This window comes from Vicugna pacos, chromosome 18 (genome assembly GCF_048564905.1).
Source record: "Vicugna pacos chromosome 18, VicPac4, whole genome shotgun sequence".
NCBI lineage: Eukaryota > Metazoa > Chordata > Mammalia > Artiodactyla > Camelidae > Vicugna > Vicugna pacos.
In genome coordinates, this window is record NC_133004.1 from 37,061,578 (window position 1) to 37,077,505 (window position 15,928).

The 15,928-nt window shown below is 45.5% G+C and overlaps 1 long non-coding RNA gene across 3 annotated transcripts in view; it reads right to left on the reverse strand.

The window, feature by feature from the left end:
* Positions 1-3,125: 3,125 nt before the first annotated feature.
* LOC140687124 (uncharacterized) overlaps positions 3,126-15,928 on the reverse strand; it is a 115,695-nt gene continuing 102,892 nt past the window's right edge. For 2 of the 3 annotated variants that reach the window (XR_012061240.1, XR_012061241.1), the window contains exons 4-7: positions 7,140-7,219; positions 6,060-6,257; positions 4,669-4,741; positions 3,126-3,898 (exon numbers count right to left, since the gene is read on the reverse strand). This is a non-coding gene — a long non-coding RNA (uncharacterized lncRNA). The remainder of the gene's footprint in view (positions 3,899-4,668; positions 4,742-6,059; positions 6,258-7,139; positions 7,220-15,928) is intronic. The other variant, XR_012061242.1, reaches the window with a different exon arrangement.

A 15,928-nucleotide genomic window follows, 5' to 3' on the forward strand; every position in this document is an offset into this window, starting at 1 on the left:
TCTCCCCACAGCACCTAACTCCACATTCACATTTTCAGGGTTACTGGCCTCCCCCATTTTACCTGTGGGGCAGAGGTTGGGTCCTACTTAGTTCTGAATCTCCAGATCCTCGACTGGAACATGGCACAGGACAAGCCCGGGGTAGAGAGCCGCAGAATTGGGGTCTGCTGGATGACCCAACGGGAAGCTAGAGATAGGACTGTAAAGATGGGAACTGGGTCCGGTATTCCAGACCTCAGTCTGTAGAGGCAGGGGAAGTGGAGCCACGAATGTGGAAGAACCACTAGAAACAGACACTGACCAGAAGGGAACTATGTTAACCAAGACTGCGGGGCCCTTTACGGCTCTTAGGCAGAGGTATGATTTGTCCTGGGTCCAGGGTCACTGCCATCCATCAAGGAACAGAAGCTGGAGCCTCTTAACTGGAACATGCTGCTTCCTCCCTCTGCAATATGCCTACTGAGTCTCCGCGTCAGGGTCTGCCCAACATGACTTCACACCAGCACACAAGCCGAGATGGGCCCTGATGAGCTGGAATTCAGCTCATGCCTCATTCATGGGATTTTTCTCTATTTCCAGTGACAAAACAAGCACTTTTTTTTTTTCTGGAAGCCTGAATCTGTGCTTTTCATGTATATCTGTCCTCAAATAGCCTGAGGACAACAGAGCTTGTGTGTTAGATGAGGAACAGAACAGGAAGAGGAGCAAAGGAAAAATCTATGCTCAGTGGGAGGCTGGCCCCCACGCCCATGACGGCGAGATGGCTTGTGCACTGGCTGCCGGGCACCCTGCTCGGGCAGAAGGCACCTCAGGAGCTGCCGTTAATTCCCGAGCCTCTCCTGCCACCAATTTTAGTCCAACTCCTTGATTTAATTACACTCCTGCGTACAATAAAAAGCTTGCGTTCTCCCATTCGTGATGAATATTAAGCTGATAGACCTGTAATTTCCTCCACCAGGCACACTCCCATTTTTGCATATTGATGCCGCATTTAGTTTGTTATTTTCTAATTTTCCATCCTCCTGGTCCTGTGCTCACCACCTTCTCTCCATAATAATTTCTACCACCCTCTCCCCATAATAATTTCTATCAGCATGCACACGTACACACGTACACACACACACACACACACACACACCCTCATGCCTTCTGTCTCTCCTCCGACCCCACCCAGATGGTGAGCAGCACACACTTGAGCAATGTGAGCCCCCTTTTATGCCTGCCACAGCACAGAAAGAGGTCTGGGCTCTGGGCTCTGACTGGGGAGGGCCACATGGCTACAAGTGGGCAAGAAGAGACAATAAAGAACAGAGCTGCAGGTAGGGTTCTGAGGGTGAACACGGAGACTGGCCAGAAGGTGTGGGTGCCTTTAAGGTATTCGGGGGACAGCAGCATCCCACAGGGAGGGAACAGGAATAAAAGTCGGAACGGGTTGGGGTGTCCAGCAAAACTCAGCCTGGCTCTCACATGTCCTCTCCTGGCAGCTGTCTGTGATTCTGTGACTTCCCTGGGTGGCCTGGTCAGCACGGCATGCTGTAACAAAGCACCACAGAGCAGGTAGCTTATCAATCACAGACATTTATTTCTCCCAGTTCTGGAGGCTGGGAAATCCAAAATGAAGGCACCAATCAACTTGGTGTTTGGTAAATTTGGTGTCTGGTGAGGGCACATTTTGTCTTTTCGCTGAGTCCTCACCTAGTGGAAGGGGTTGGGAGCACTTCAGAATCTCTTTTATAAAAGCACTCATCCCATTCCCGAGAGCCCCATCCTCACGACCCAATCACTTCCCAAAGGCCCCACTTCCTGACACCATCACATTGGGAATTAGGATTCAACATATGATTCTGGGGGGAGACACATATTCAGTTTATACCATTTGGCTTTAGAATCACTTAGAAGTCTTCCTATCATGTCTCTGGCACCCTGTCTCAGGGGCAACTCACTCCTGGCTCCACCCAGCTTGGTCTTGGACTCTCAAATCTGTGCATGTTCTCTGACTCCACTTGAAATCACCCCCTCCCTCTTAGTTTTGATTCTGTTTCATCCAACTTCTGCATCCGTTCTCACCCAAAACCTTCCTCCAGCACCACCATGGGCTCAGACTCCCCCATCCTTCCCTAGGGACATTTTGGGGGTCTGCCGTGCCAGGACGGGGCTAGCACTACTGGCACTGGCACTTGGACTCTGGTTTCAGGCTCATGATCCAGCCAGGTGCGAGGTCCCTTGCTCTCCATAAGTTGCCTCTCCACCAAAGGCAGGTAGAAGAAAGCAAAGGAAGCTCAGAACCACTCAATGCAGGTACCTTTGCCTGCATCTCCCAATGCCCCACTTCATGTTGACCCATTTGGACACTTCTAACCTCCTTGGTCCTCATAGAGAAATTCTCCATTCATTGGCCCTGTGACTGCTGATGACCAGGTGAGGTCCCCACCTACTCTTCCACGTGGGACACTGGATAACACCTGTCAGGGGCTCCCAGCCCTTTGAGAGGGTGGGGGATACCATGCATGTCCCCCTGTGAATTCTAGTTCTCATTCACACAAGTCATTCCTTGAGACGATTGGGGAACAGAAGGGAAGCAAGCCCCGGGGATATCAGAACCTCCACGGAGGCCTATGTCAGTCCCCATCAACACTTTCTGATGTATATACCCTTACTGAGACTCACTGATAGACAACTGCTGTTTACATTTGCAAAGTTTAGTAAGAAACTTAAGTGGACGTTTTAAGAGGTGCACCCCTCCTGATGACATGGAGATAGTCTTTGGAAGCCATGTGAAATGTAGATGGCTACTTACATTTTAACCTTAACTTGAGTGCTATGTGTTAAATACACAGTGCATCATTTCATTTCGTCTTCACTGGACCCTGAAGGCAGACAATGTTTTCATTTTTATATTATAGATTGGGACATTGGAGTTCATAAATGGTGAATAATTTGCCCAGGTTCCACTGCTACTAAGTGGCAGGATGGAGATTCAAACTCAGAGCCTTTATCCGAAAGCCTACGTGCTAAACCGCTATGCAGAAAAGACATCCAGGTGTGGCCAGGCGACAGTACAGACTGCCCACTCATCTCCAAGGACAGTGCATGGCAGGGCCAGCAAAGTTCACAGTCTGACTCAATTCTTAGACAAATATCTCCATTTTATTAGGTTTTCCAGAGGTCCTAACAGCTGATGACCAAATCAGCAGGGTCAGCGGGTAAGTAAGGGTCCCTTACTCTTTGGTGGGGGAGGGGGCTTCACAAAATACTTCCTCCACATCAGCAATCATCCCATTCTCTCTCCTAGAGGCAAGGATCCAAGGGAAGCCATTCTCCCACTTGGGGCCAGGTAGGGCACCTAGAACTGATCAGAGACCAGGATGATCATAAAGCCAAAGCCACTCAATTTGGCAGCCTGGGGTCTACCTTCACTCTACGAAGAAATGCGCCCACCAGCCAGCAGAATACTTGTTCCTAGACTGAATAACCTTCTTTCAGCAGCTCTGACAGGTTCTTGCTCACTGAGTTTCCTTCTGTAGACTGGATGCAAATACTGCCTTTCTGTTATTACAGTCTTTGTTTAGACAAACTAGGAGTGATCGTTTAGGCTGAGACTGGCTTTCCTTTACACGCTCATCCTGAGTGCAGTCTGGCCCACCCTGGTTAGACTGAAAGACATGCCAGGTTGATGAGCTTGTCTGGTGGTCCCCAAATCTCCTTAGCAACACACTTATAAAGGCTCTTAGAATAGATTGTGTCTGCAGCTGACTAATTCCATCCATTATGTGTTGCTTTATACTGGTTCCATTTGGAAGAAGATCTTTTCCTCTGTGACCCTCAATTATCTCCCTGACAAAATGGGGATAATTGTTTAGGACGATGATGATGATAACTGACTTGTATCACAGGATCGCTGTGAAGATAATCAAAGTAATGAATGTGAGAACGTAAACCGTCAAGTGCCAAACTGAAGCAGATTTATCTAGCAGACTGTGATAAAATAGAGCAAACACCGGAGTGGAAGTCAGATTTCATGCTATTTCCAAGGCTGGGAATGTCACTTAACATTTCAGGGGGACCTTCTCCTATCTGTGAAATTCAAGCCATAACCTTTGCCTTTCCCACTAGCAGGGCTACTATGGAGCCCACGTGAGCATTCGGGAAAGTCATTTATAAACTATAAAGTGGTGGGCAGGCATACAGGACAACCAAGTTCACCAAGGATGTTTCTAACATGGAGAAGCAAATCAATTGGCAAGTCCTTTTTAAAGCAAATAATCTCCTGCTCACATATACCTCTAAGTCCAAAACACACTTGCATTTCAATTTTAAACCAGCTCATATGAACTTGCCATGTGTTTCTACTGAGGTGAACTTGACTCAATGGCTATGTGATGAATAAATGAATGAAAGAGGGAGTGAATGAATGAATGACTGAATGATGCCAGGTAGGATGAAGAGATGGCTCTCTTCTTACAGCACCAACTCCACAAGGTGCTTTAAAATTCCTCCATATAATTAGCTTCGTGAACTACCTGGCAGCACAAATCTTTACTGGTACTACTAAGAGTATCTGAATTATTGAAAAATCACTCTTTATTAAGAAGTGTGACACATGTTATATAGTGTTTCTGTTAATTGAGCATCAAGTGAGGGAAATACATACAGATGCAGAGGACTTACCAGGGTAGCAGTACATTGGCCTCTGTGCCCCGCCTCATGGCTGTCCTGAGGCCCTGTCCGTAAGCTCTGCTGGCTGTAAGAAAGACCTTGACAGTTTCTCTTGTGGTCAGTCTGCTGTCTCCTCTCTCCACCCACTGCAAGCCCAGTCCATTAATGTCTGGGCTGAAGTCTCTTCACACCCCATTCAAAACCACAGAGTAGATGGTTCCTGCTTACTCTGCCAGCAGGAAGGGAAGCCATACTGTCTGATTTCCTGGGTGCCTGGTACTGGCTTTCTTTGTCTTAGGGCACTCTTTCTGGCCCTCCTTTATGTCCCACAAGGACATCCCTTCCTTCTCAGTCCCCTGAACCCCATACCTTATGTATGACACCCCTCTATTACAGGAGGCTATTCTCAGGTGCATTTTCTGGCCCCTTCTTTACACTGTAAAAAAATTAATGGGCGAGAGGTTTGTGTCCAGGTCTCCAGGAACTTCCCTTAAATGCTGCAGTAGGAGAAAGCCTAGTTCAATGGTGAAGATGATGACTAGCTTGGATGATGACCAATTCAGATAAGTGGCCACAGACCTCCAATCTTGCTGGCATCCCCCTGTCGCCCAGCAGGGAACCGGCTGATCATTCCATCAATACATTTATTTTGTCAGCTGTCACCGTGTGGCGCCCACACGTCTCAGCTGGGTAACTTAGGCTGAGAAATGGAAACCTGCCAATATCAGAATCATTTCATCCCTATCACGTGCCTTTCTCGTCATATGGATTTTCAATGCATTTCTGCCTGGCTTGGCAAATCTAAGCCGTGACCTTGCTTTTAGCTGCTGGGTCCCTTTAATTATTACTATCAATTCCAACCAGCTTGAGTCAGTGCATTTCCAAACCACATTAACTCAGTAAGTTCCACCCACAAGATTTCTATTCTGTTCTGTCCAACATCCCCCTTTGCAAACACACACACACACACACACACACACACACACACACACACACACACACTTATCCAGTATCACTGTGAACTGGTTATTTCTTCTTAGCAGTGAATACATGTAGGTACACACATTGATTGATTTTTGTAAGACTTTTCATGCACAGTTTTTCGCTGAGTAACTTTACTCCTGTCAGAAGGGAAGTACTAGATTCTTGACAATGTTAAATAACTAAACTATTGTTTGTTCAATCTGAGTCCTTCCTAAACTGGACACCATAAGTTCACAGGTCACTAGTCATCATTTTGAGAGGTGAAGTAAAAAGAAATAGTCAAAACATGGTCCTTAGAGAAAAGCTAGCTCCTATTTCTTTATAACCTCAGAAATAAAATGAAGACATCATACATCTCATAAGATAGTGATCATGAAATAGCCTGTCCCATCCATCAGGACTAGGGACCCACCACTCACCTTCTCCCTTTATAGGGCCTTTGCCTGCTGGTCTCGAGGTAAACTGCACTTCTGAGCATTGCACCAACTAAAGAGATTTTGCTCTGATGTTGAAGGCAGGGCACCCAGGTGTGGACAAGGAAGGAACATGAGCTTTCAGGTTAGGTCTGCACTCAAACCAAGTTCTGGCATTGCGAGATCAAGGATAAACTTCATCATCTGTATAATGGGGTTGACAGCAGGGTCATCAGCTAGGTTCAGGTTAAACAATGCACACACACACACAACGGCCCAGAACAGAGCCTGTTACTGGGTAGCTCCTCAAAGGTGTATGCTTCTCCTGCTGCTGTGGCTACTGTCACCCCAGCTCAGTCATTACCCAGGTGTACAAATAGCAATACTGTGAACTCATCTTGAAGCAGTCCTTCAAAGCCTGACCCCTCTCAAAACAGAAACAAATACTGCAAAAACACTACTAGTTAACTCCCAATATATATTATCCTCTTCTTTAATAACATCATCAAGATTTCCACCAGTGAATATTGTCAGTCACTTGAAAGAGTACATTCCACAACCTCTCTTGCAGCTACATGCAGACATGAATAAGTTCCGGTCAATAAGATACAAATAAAAATAGTATGAAATTTCCAGAAAATATCTATAAAAGAAGGAGGAGCTCCCTCGTTCCTTCTGCTTCTTCCATCTTGTTGCCTGGAACACTTGTGTGAAGACTGGTGCTCTAGCAGCCATTATGGATTATGAGGACAGGCTGATAGCCTAGGGACACAGAGTGGGAGGAATTTAGGTCTCTGATGTCTTCTTGTAATGGTTTTATCATTCATGGGCTGCTTATTCCTGGACTTCTTTTATATATGTGGGAGAAATCTACTTTTATCTTACATAAACCATCAAGATATTTGGGAGTTTTCTGTTATAAACACGCAAATGAACTCATGTACCTGATTTCTTCATTCCTCTCCTCCCTATCAGCACAAGGGCCAGCTGGGTTCTGATCATTTCTTCTCCTCTTCCTTCATTTAAAAGATTCTAAGCTCCCAGAATAGATCTTTCCCATGAGCTGAGCTTAGATTAGGTGCCTACCTTTCTCCACCAGGGATGAGGACATTGGATCTGGAGGAAGGAGTCCTCAGAGACTCCTGGATTGACCACACCTTCAGGAGCTGAAAGGTAATATCCCAAAGGGAAGTGAGGGTGCTGCTGACACAGGTCCACCACAAAACTCTCCGTTTCTCATTCTCCTGCTTAGCAGCACATCACTTCTGGGACCAGGGCAGGAGCAGTAATTAGTGTGTCTGTGATGAGTGCTAAGACCTTTGACTGCCCAAAGGGGATGAACACTTTCATCATGAGGTGACTCTGGCAATGGGACAGGGAGGCACATATCTGTGGCACAGAAGAGGGTTTGGGGCTTCTTTGTTCCAACACTTACTGTAAGTCTACTAAATGCCAGGTCTATTCCAGACACCAGGGACACAAGGATGCACAGTTAACTAGCCTGCCTGGTACTCACAGCCCAGAGGGAGGTGAACAAGTCGATGGATAAATGCGTGATACCCGCCAAGGCAGAGATCTGGTGGGGGTTTACAGGAGCTCGCAGAGCGGCGTGGAACCCAGACTGGGGGGCCTTGGGGGAGGAGGGGGGGATAGTTTCCACAGTGAGTCCAACTTTGAAGCAGGAGTTAGGCAAAGCAGGGGGAAGCAGAGGGATGAGCAGGCTGGAGTAGTGGAGAGAAGGAGAGCAGAGCGGGTCTGGGGAAGGGCAGCTTACACTTCTGGTCTTACTGGAGTCCAGAGTGTGCGGGGGATGCCATGGGCCAGGAGCAGACTGTGGAGGGCCTCCCTTGCGGGATCTGGAGCAGAGCCTGGAATTTATTCTGCAGCCAAGGGAGAACCGCTGCAGCGTTGTCACCACGAGGAGCAACATGATGAAATATGGATTTAAGGATGATTAGAATGATTACTCAGTGTGGAAAATGGATGGTGGAGGATGGGGCCAGAATCAAGGCCCAGTGACCAATGAAGAGCCTGTTGAAATAGTATAATCAAAAAGTAACGGTGTCTTGAACTGAGAAGAACATTGCTTTACAGAAAAGAAAAAAAAAAAAAAGCGCAGCAGAGTTCTTCTCCCAGCCAGTTCTTAGCTTGTTCCCCCAGTGAAAGCCAGAAACGTAATGCTAAATTCCAGGCACTTCCGCATGCAGCCGGGGAACAGAGGCCAAGCATACAGATTGTCGGGATCCTACTCGATACTCTGGTGGAGCAGCAAAAAATTAGCAGTTAGCTCAGTGCTTCTTCGACCATCTCTCTGGGATGGCAATGACTTCCAACAAGCCCACCCTTTGTCAGGAGCTGGAAAGTTGACAAATCAGAATGGGGTTGCCAGTTATACCCACATTTTGAATGAATGAATACATGAACTTGTCAATTAATTGATTTTCTGGATCAGGACCACCCTGGTTTCTACAGATAAACTTCAGGGGGAGATTTTTGCCCATTTCTCATCTCTGTCTCTCTTTCTTAAGTACTTCTTGAAAGAACGGGAAAGTATTATTGAACCATGCCTACCTCTCCACTCCAAGGAAAGAAGTGAGCAATCATCCTCCATCAGAAACGGTATCTGGGAGGGTGTGAGACAACCTACGGGCTGGAATTTTAAATGATCTTATAGACTCTTACTGACAATGGAGGTGGATCATTTGGGAAACGTGCTTTTGGAGATGCTGTAAATGCAGAATAAAAGTTTAGCAGAGAGAGAACACGTGGAGCCTGAATTATCAAACACCTTGCTACTCTGCGAAAACCTTCACAAAGCTGTCAGCCTTCACTTTGGAGCCCTGTGACAAGCAGATTTTTTTTTTCCAGGTCTGGCAACTGTCCTGGTGGGATTCAATTCAGCAAAGGAAATAATGGGCCATATGCTTAGCCAGTCAGTGTTTGTATTTATGCTGAATTGTCCATAATGGTTTTTTTTTTTCCCCTTTCCATTCTGCCTCTTAACCTCCTGGAAGAAGTACAAGGAACGTTTCTAGGGTAAATCCACATACAGGATTATCAAGCAGATGCTGACCTACATCTCATATTCAAAGAATTCTAAGAACATTCACCAATGCCTCACTTTTTCTTCCACTCTGATCAAACACGTTCATTAGCACCCTTGGGCCTAGGGACCTTGAGATGCCCCAGGAAATTTCCAGTGGCCTTCTTGCACCCTAAACCAGAACACACGGTATTTGATCACACAAAATGATAGCACAAACTAATATTCAGCTAAAAAGCATCTATAGATCAGCTCATACCTATTAGGATAACTACTATAAAAATAAAAATGAATAAAAAACAAGAGACAGCAAATGCTGGTAAGGATGTGGAGAAATGGGAACCCTTGTACACTTTTGGTCAGAATGTAAAATGGTGTAAATGTAAAATGTGAAAACAGTATGATGACTTCTTAAAAAGCTAAAAATAGAACTCCTGTATGATCCAGCAATGCCACTTTTGGGTATATATCCCAAAGAATTGAAACCAGAATCTTGAAGAGTATTTGTACTCCCATGTTCACAGCAGCATTAGTCACAATAGTTAAAAGGTGGAAGCAACCCAAATGCCCACCAATAGATGAGCGGATAAGCAAAGTGTGGTACATACATTTTATTCAGCCTTAAAAAGGAAGGAGAGTCTGGCACATGCTACAATATGGATGAAACCTGAGGACATCATGTTACATGAAATAAGCTAATTATGAAAAGACAAACACTATGATTGCACTTAAATGCGAAACCTAGAGTAGTCAAAAAGTCGTAGAGACAGAAAGCAGAACGGTGGTTGCCAGGGGCTGAGAGGAACAGGGAATGGTGAGTTAGTGTTTAATGGGTAGAGACTTTCAGTTCTATAAGATGGAAATAGTTCTGGAGATGGATGGTGATGATGGTTGCCCAACAATGTAAATGTACTTAATACCACTGAACTGCACACATGAAAATGGTTAAGGTGATAAATTTGATGTTTGTGTATTTTACCACAATTGTTTCGAACTTAAAAAGCATCTATGGGAGGAGGGTGTGTCTGGGGACAGCACAAGTTCTCTGTGGGACCTGTAGTGTCATCCCACCTTCTGATCTTAGTTAACAGTATTACTCCCGAACCAGACTTCTTCAGCAAAGTCCTGGGAATCTTTCCTGAACCATCCCTACAGGCCTCCCTCTCCTCTCCTCATCTCCCAGTCATCATCCTTTCATTTCTGTCACCAAAATGTTGACTCTGTTCCCTCCACCAGCCCCTTCCAAGTGCCCTGGCCACCTTGGGTCACATCCTAACTGACCCTTCAACTTCCTCCATTTTCTAAATTGCTACATTTGATTTTTGACACCCCTTTTAAAAAACATAGATCTGACAATGTCATTGTCCTGCTAAAAAAACTTTACCAAGGCTCTCCATTGCTTATAAAATAAATCTCTTCCAATTTTCCAAGGCAGAATCGGGGTACTTCCAAGTATCTTAGGAAATTAACTAAGTGGCTCAGCTTTGGGTCAGATGACAATTCCCAGCCTAACCACTGATGACAAGAAGGTCATTTAGGAAGAAGGCAGATGTGGGAGGCCCCAGGATTCTTGTCCCTCAGTTATTAAATCAAACATGAATCAAAGGACTGCTGAGAAGGCATTTTACCAGTGCAATTGAAGTTCCAAATCAGTTAACCTTTAAATTCAAAGATGATCTGGGTGGGCCTGACTAAATCAGGTGAATGTTTAAAAGAAGGAGATTTTTCTGGCTACAGCAGAAGAGGGAGTCAGACAGAGTCAAAGCAAGGGAAGGGCTTTCAAGACTGAGGGGCCACCTGCAAGATCAGAGATCAGCCTCTTGGAGTGGAGTGACCCCCTAAATTCTGCCAACAACTGGATGCGCGTGGAAGCAGAATCTTCTTTAGTTCTTCCATGTACAAGCCCAACACGCCCGAAACTTCCTTTCAGCCCTGTGAGACCCTACACAGAGAACCCACCTGAACCCACCCAGACTTCTATCTAAAGTGTTGCAAGCTAATGAGTGGGTCTGGTTTTAAGCTGCTAAAGTTGGTGTCAATGTGTTAACTCAGCAATAGGAAGGAATATAGCTGTTCTCTGCGTATCTCATGGTGAGGCTGGTGGGACTTCCCAGAGGGCAGGCTGTGCTGAGCAGACAATTCCCTAAGTAGCTGCTCCACCCACCAACCCACTTCAAATAGTCCCACAGACCTCTATCTGTCCTTCATTGCTCTCTCTGCCCTTTATTAGATTTACTTGGAACTTCATGGACTTTAAAAATCAGGCATTAAAATTGTAGTTACTTTTATCCTAATCGAGATATATTTAAGATTGCTGAAGTCTAATATATCATCATCTTTCCACACATCCTTGTATATGGTTGTAATAAGCTTCATAAATTATTATCAACTCCTCCCACTATCTCAGTCCCCCACTTCTCTCCTCTCCCTTTCTCATACACACACACAATGCATGACCACATTATGCCTCTGCCTTTTAACTGGAAGGAAATAAATGGCCATTTTCAATAAGAAAATAAGAGTATCCACACAGCCAGTATCCACACTGCCTGCTCTGCTAATTCTGATTTATGAACATGAACTTCGGAATCACTTAGAGCAAAAATCTGAATCCCAGATGCTTCACTGAGTCACTATATAACGTCTCTCAGTCTCAGTTTCATCAGCAGTCAAATGGGTACAATAATATTACAATCACAGCATTCCTATGAGGATTAATTTAAATAATGCCCAGGGAGTCCTGAGCACCCACCCGGCACTGAGTCTGTACTCAGTAAATGGGGCCATTACTATTGTAAAGGAGATGAGTACATGGGAGACTTTAAAAGTAAAGATATTAGAACCAGCTCAGGCTCGCTCAAGGCTAGGTGCCCAATGTAGTTGGGTTTGGTTAGGGTTTTGAGTTTAGCCCGATCTAAACAACTCTCTCCCTGGCTCTGAGTCCAACTTTCTGCCGTATGTAAACGTTATCAAGCTCCTTCCAGCTACTCATTTTTGAGTGACCTACAGTTGGTGAGGAATAGAGAAAGGAACGCAGATAGAAGCTACCATCAGCATTCCAGAGCCAAGCCCAGGATCCCAAGTGCTATACGCACAGCAAATAAACCTGCACCAGTCAGGAGTGGCTCCTGTGGGCTGTGACTGCTGTATCTGTAGGGGATGTCCGAGTGGCTTACTAGAGATGTCAGCCACAAATCAGCACAGATTAAATGGACACAAAGAAGTGCAGAGTGAGCCAGTAATTGCTCTTCATCTGACTGTTCAAAAGAAAGTGCTTGAGAACACAGAAAATGCAGCAGGGCTTGCCAATGTGCAAGGTGCCTTTGCTACCAGCAGCTCTTGGGACTTGGGCAGAATTCGAGGCATGTTGTGGTCCCGAGTGTTCTTGGAGCATTTGGAGAGCTTTTCACAGGCAGGGGCTAAAGCCCTAGCCAAGGTAGGGATGATCCGCTACATCTCAGGGGGTCTATATAGTGATGAACTTCACCAGGTTCTCAAAGGTGGTCCCCAGATCAGCAGCTGTAGCAGCATCACCTGGGAACTTGCCAGAAGTGCTAAATTTTCAAGTCGAACCCCAGACCTACTGAATCCAAAACTCAGGTACTAGAGTCCACCCATGCCCCCAGGAGATTCTGACACACATTAAGGTTTGAGAAGCTTAGTCTAGATGGCTACAGGTCTCAGCAGTCAGGGCTGGCTCCACCCTAGGAGGCTTGTGGAAGAGGTGAGGCATTACATTATGACTGAAGATGTCACTGTGTCTAGACCAAGGGGCCAGGGACTCTGGGCTCTCTGTGTACAACAAAGAATAATCTCACACCAAATTCCTATAGGGTGCTGGTTGAGAAATACTAGTAAAGCTTCTCTTGAGCAAGCTGCTATCCCTCTCACATACATTTATGATGAACGTTTTTGTCTATTACTTTATAGGAACAGCACTAGCTACCTCTCCAAGCAAACCACCCACCGCGACCCCACTGGACATCCACACCACACTCTGGCCACACAGAACCCCTCACCCTTGAGTTTTTGTGTGTGTTCTTCTACCAGAGGGCCCTTGCCACCACCATCTACCTATTCAGGCTCAGTTCAAGCACCTGAGTTCACCTGGGCTCCTTAGAGACACCTGTAACTTTTTATTGCGTGGAATCATTTTCATATTTGATTGTCCCTGTTAGATACTGAGGTAAAGTACATGGACCCCAACTGCAATTATGGGTTGGAATCCTGGTGCTACCACTTTCAAGATGTATGACTTTGGACAACTCACTCAAACTCTCTATATCCATTTCCACATGGATATAACATACTTGCTTCATACAGTGACATAAGGAGTAAATGAGAGCATGTGAATGAAGTGCTTAGGGTAGCACCTGCCACATGGTAGGTACTCAGGCAATGGCAGCTATTGCTAGTCTTACTGTTACTATCGTGTCAGTGTTTCCTCTGGGCTCTGACACATGATAAACATATATATACATATCTCACATACATATATACATACATGCATACATAAAATGCTAAGAAGAATTATGTAAAACTTGGGAATCAGGAGACTGACTCACTCTGCTGATCACCAACTGATGGATATGCTCACAAAGAACATGATACAAAGCATGCCCAGTACCCACAAGTGACTAACAGGCAGACAGATTCCAGACCCTGCAGATTTTCCTACTTCTTAGCTGGTACTGGAGTAACCAGACTACAGGGCACCTGCCAACCTTGGTTATTCATTCATCAGAGGAAGACAGAATGGAACATGGTGAGGGGATAGCGGGCTTGTGAGAGCATGCCCTGCCTGGACTTCCGACAAGAGGAAGAGCAGGGCATGTAAGCATCCACACCACCTGCCACAAGTAGTTCAGGAGACAAGGACTCTGCACCAGGTACAAGCAGTGGCCTTTATCCCTGAAGCCACTCCTTCTGCAGAAAAGTAGGCACTGGGCTTCAGCAACCAGGCCAGCTACTCTTCTTCCCTTGAGGAGGAGCCACAAATAAGCTGGTGGAGAGAGTTTACTCTAATATCACCCCCTCAGTTGGAAGGGGAGTCGAAGACCTCTCCTCTGCAGCCACATGGAATAGCTTGAGATAATGGGTCTCTCAACAGGACACAGACAGTTTCTCACCCTCAAGAATCTTTGCCTGGGGAGGAGACAGATACTATACCCAGATCACATCACTGAACAGACACTCAGTGTCAGCATGATGGTAAATCTGCCGTGTCCGTGTAGGAGGGTAAGTCTACACTTAATGTAGGTGTGATAGTCTATGTCTACACTCAGTGTTGGTGTGTCTGTATAAGCTTACTGATGAGTGTGATGGTGTGATGGCACAGTCCCCTATCAGCCTGGGGACTTATGCAGGACATGCTCGGGAAGACCCCTGAGCTGGATCTTAAAGGACCAGATGAAGAAAGGCGGGAACAACTCCATGGCAATAAAGGAGCATTATGAGCAGAAGCCTGAGGATGTCAAACTGCATGGCCAGTGGAATGTCCCCTGGTAGTTTGGATGCTGGAACCCGAACTTTTGAAGAGTCAGGGAGTTGTGGGATTTCAGGTTGAAATGGTCAGCAGAGACCAGACTGTCAGTACCTTGCTCAGCATCGTGGCTTAGAATTTTAAAGGCGGGGTGGTGGGGGTCACTGACAGCTTTCATCCTGTGCCTGCTGTAGCCAAGTTTGTTTTAATAACCTAGTATCAAATAGAGTTTACTGAGCTCTTTTTAAAACATTTTTTATTGATTTATAATATTTTACAATGTTGTGTCAAATTCCAGTGTAGAGCACAATTTTTCAGTTATACATGAACATATATATATTCATTGTCACACTTTTTTCTGTGAGCTACCATAAGATCTTGTGTATATTTCCCTGTGCTATACTGAGCACTTCTGATGAGCCAGACATAGTTCTCTGTGCCCTAAACATATTAATTCACTTAATTCTCAGCACATCTGTAGGGTACCATGATTAAGCTGTTATAAGTGGTAAAGCTGAGGCACAGAGCAGTTAAGTAACTTATCCAAGGTCACATTGCTCATAAGTCACAAATGGAGGATCTGAACACAGGCAGCCTGGCAGTGAAACTGACATGCTTAATATCATACTTATTACCTCCCTCTTCATTACTTCAGTTTTTTTTTAATGCCTGAGTCTAACTAAGGAACGTTGTGAAGGAGGGCTGGTAGATCCTTTACAAGGATTTGGAATAAGGTAGAGCTACCCTTCAAATTTGTGTCCTGGGTATGTTATTCAATAACACTATTAAACCCTCTGATTCCAGTGTGTTCTTTGAAGCATGAGAACAAGTGATTCCTTGTGGAGTTGTCAGGATTAAGAGAGAAAACAAATGAACAGCATGCAGCACGCTGCCTTCCACAAAATACAGTAGGTGCTTGCCATGTGAAATCAGCTCGTAGGATTGCATTCCCCATTGGGATGGAAACTTTCCCCATTATAAGATTCTCAGATGTCTCAGAAGTGAGTGGATAGGTTTGGGGTGGATAAACCCCTGAACTCACACCGGACCCACCAGGTGGATTCCAAAAGGAAGCCTGATCTGGAACTTCCAGTTGAGTTAGAATGGCGGGAAATGCATGCTGCCTTCATTGAATGAAAGGCGAAGGGAGGGAGAAAATGAAAAAATGGGAATGCTGCATTCTACAGACAAACTGGAAAGTAATTCTGAGGCATGAGAATTTCTCAGACATGCGCAGGGCTCCTTTGCTTCTACCACCCTGGAGGGACAAAATGACACGACTGAATGTGCCCACATCACTAAGAAAGAGAATCCAGAGGCCTTGGCAACTCACTGCAGACTCCTTTACCA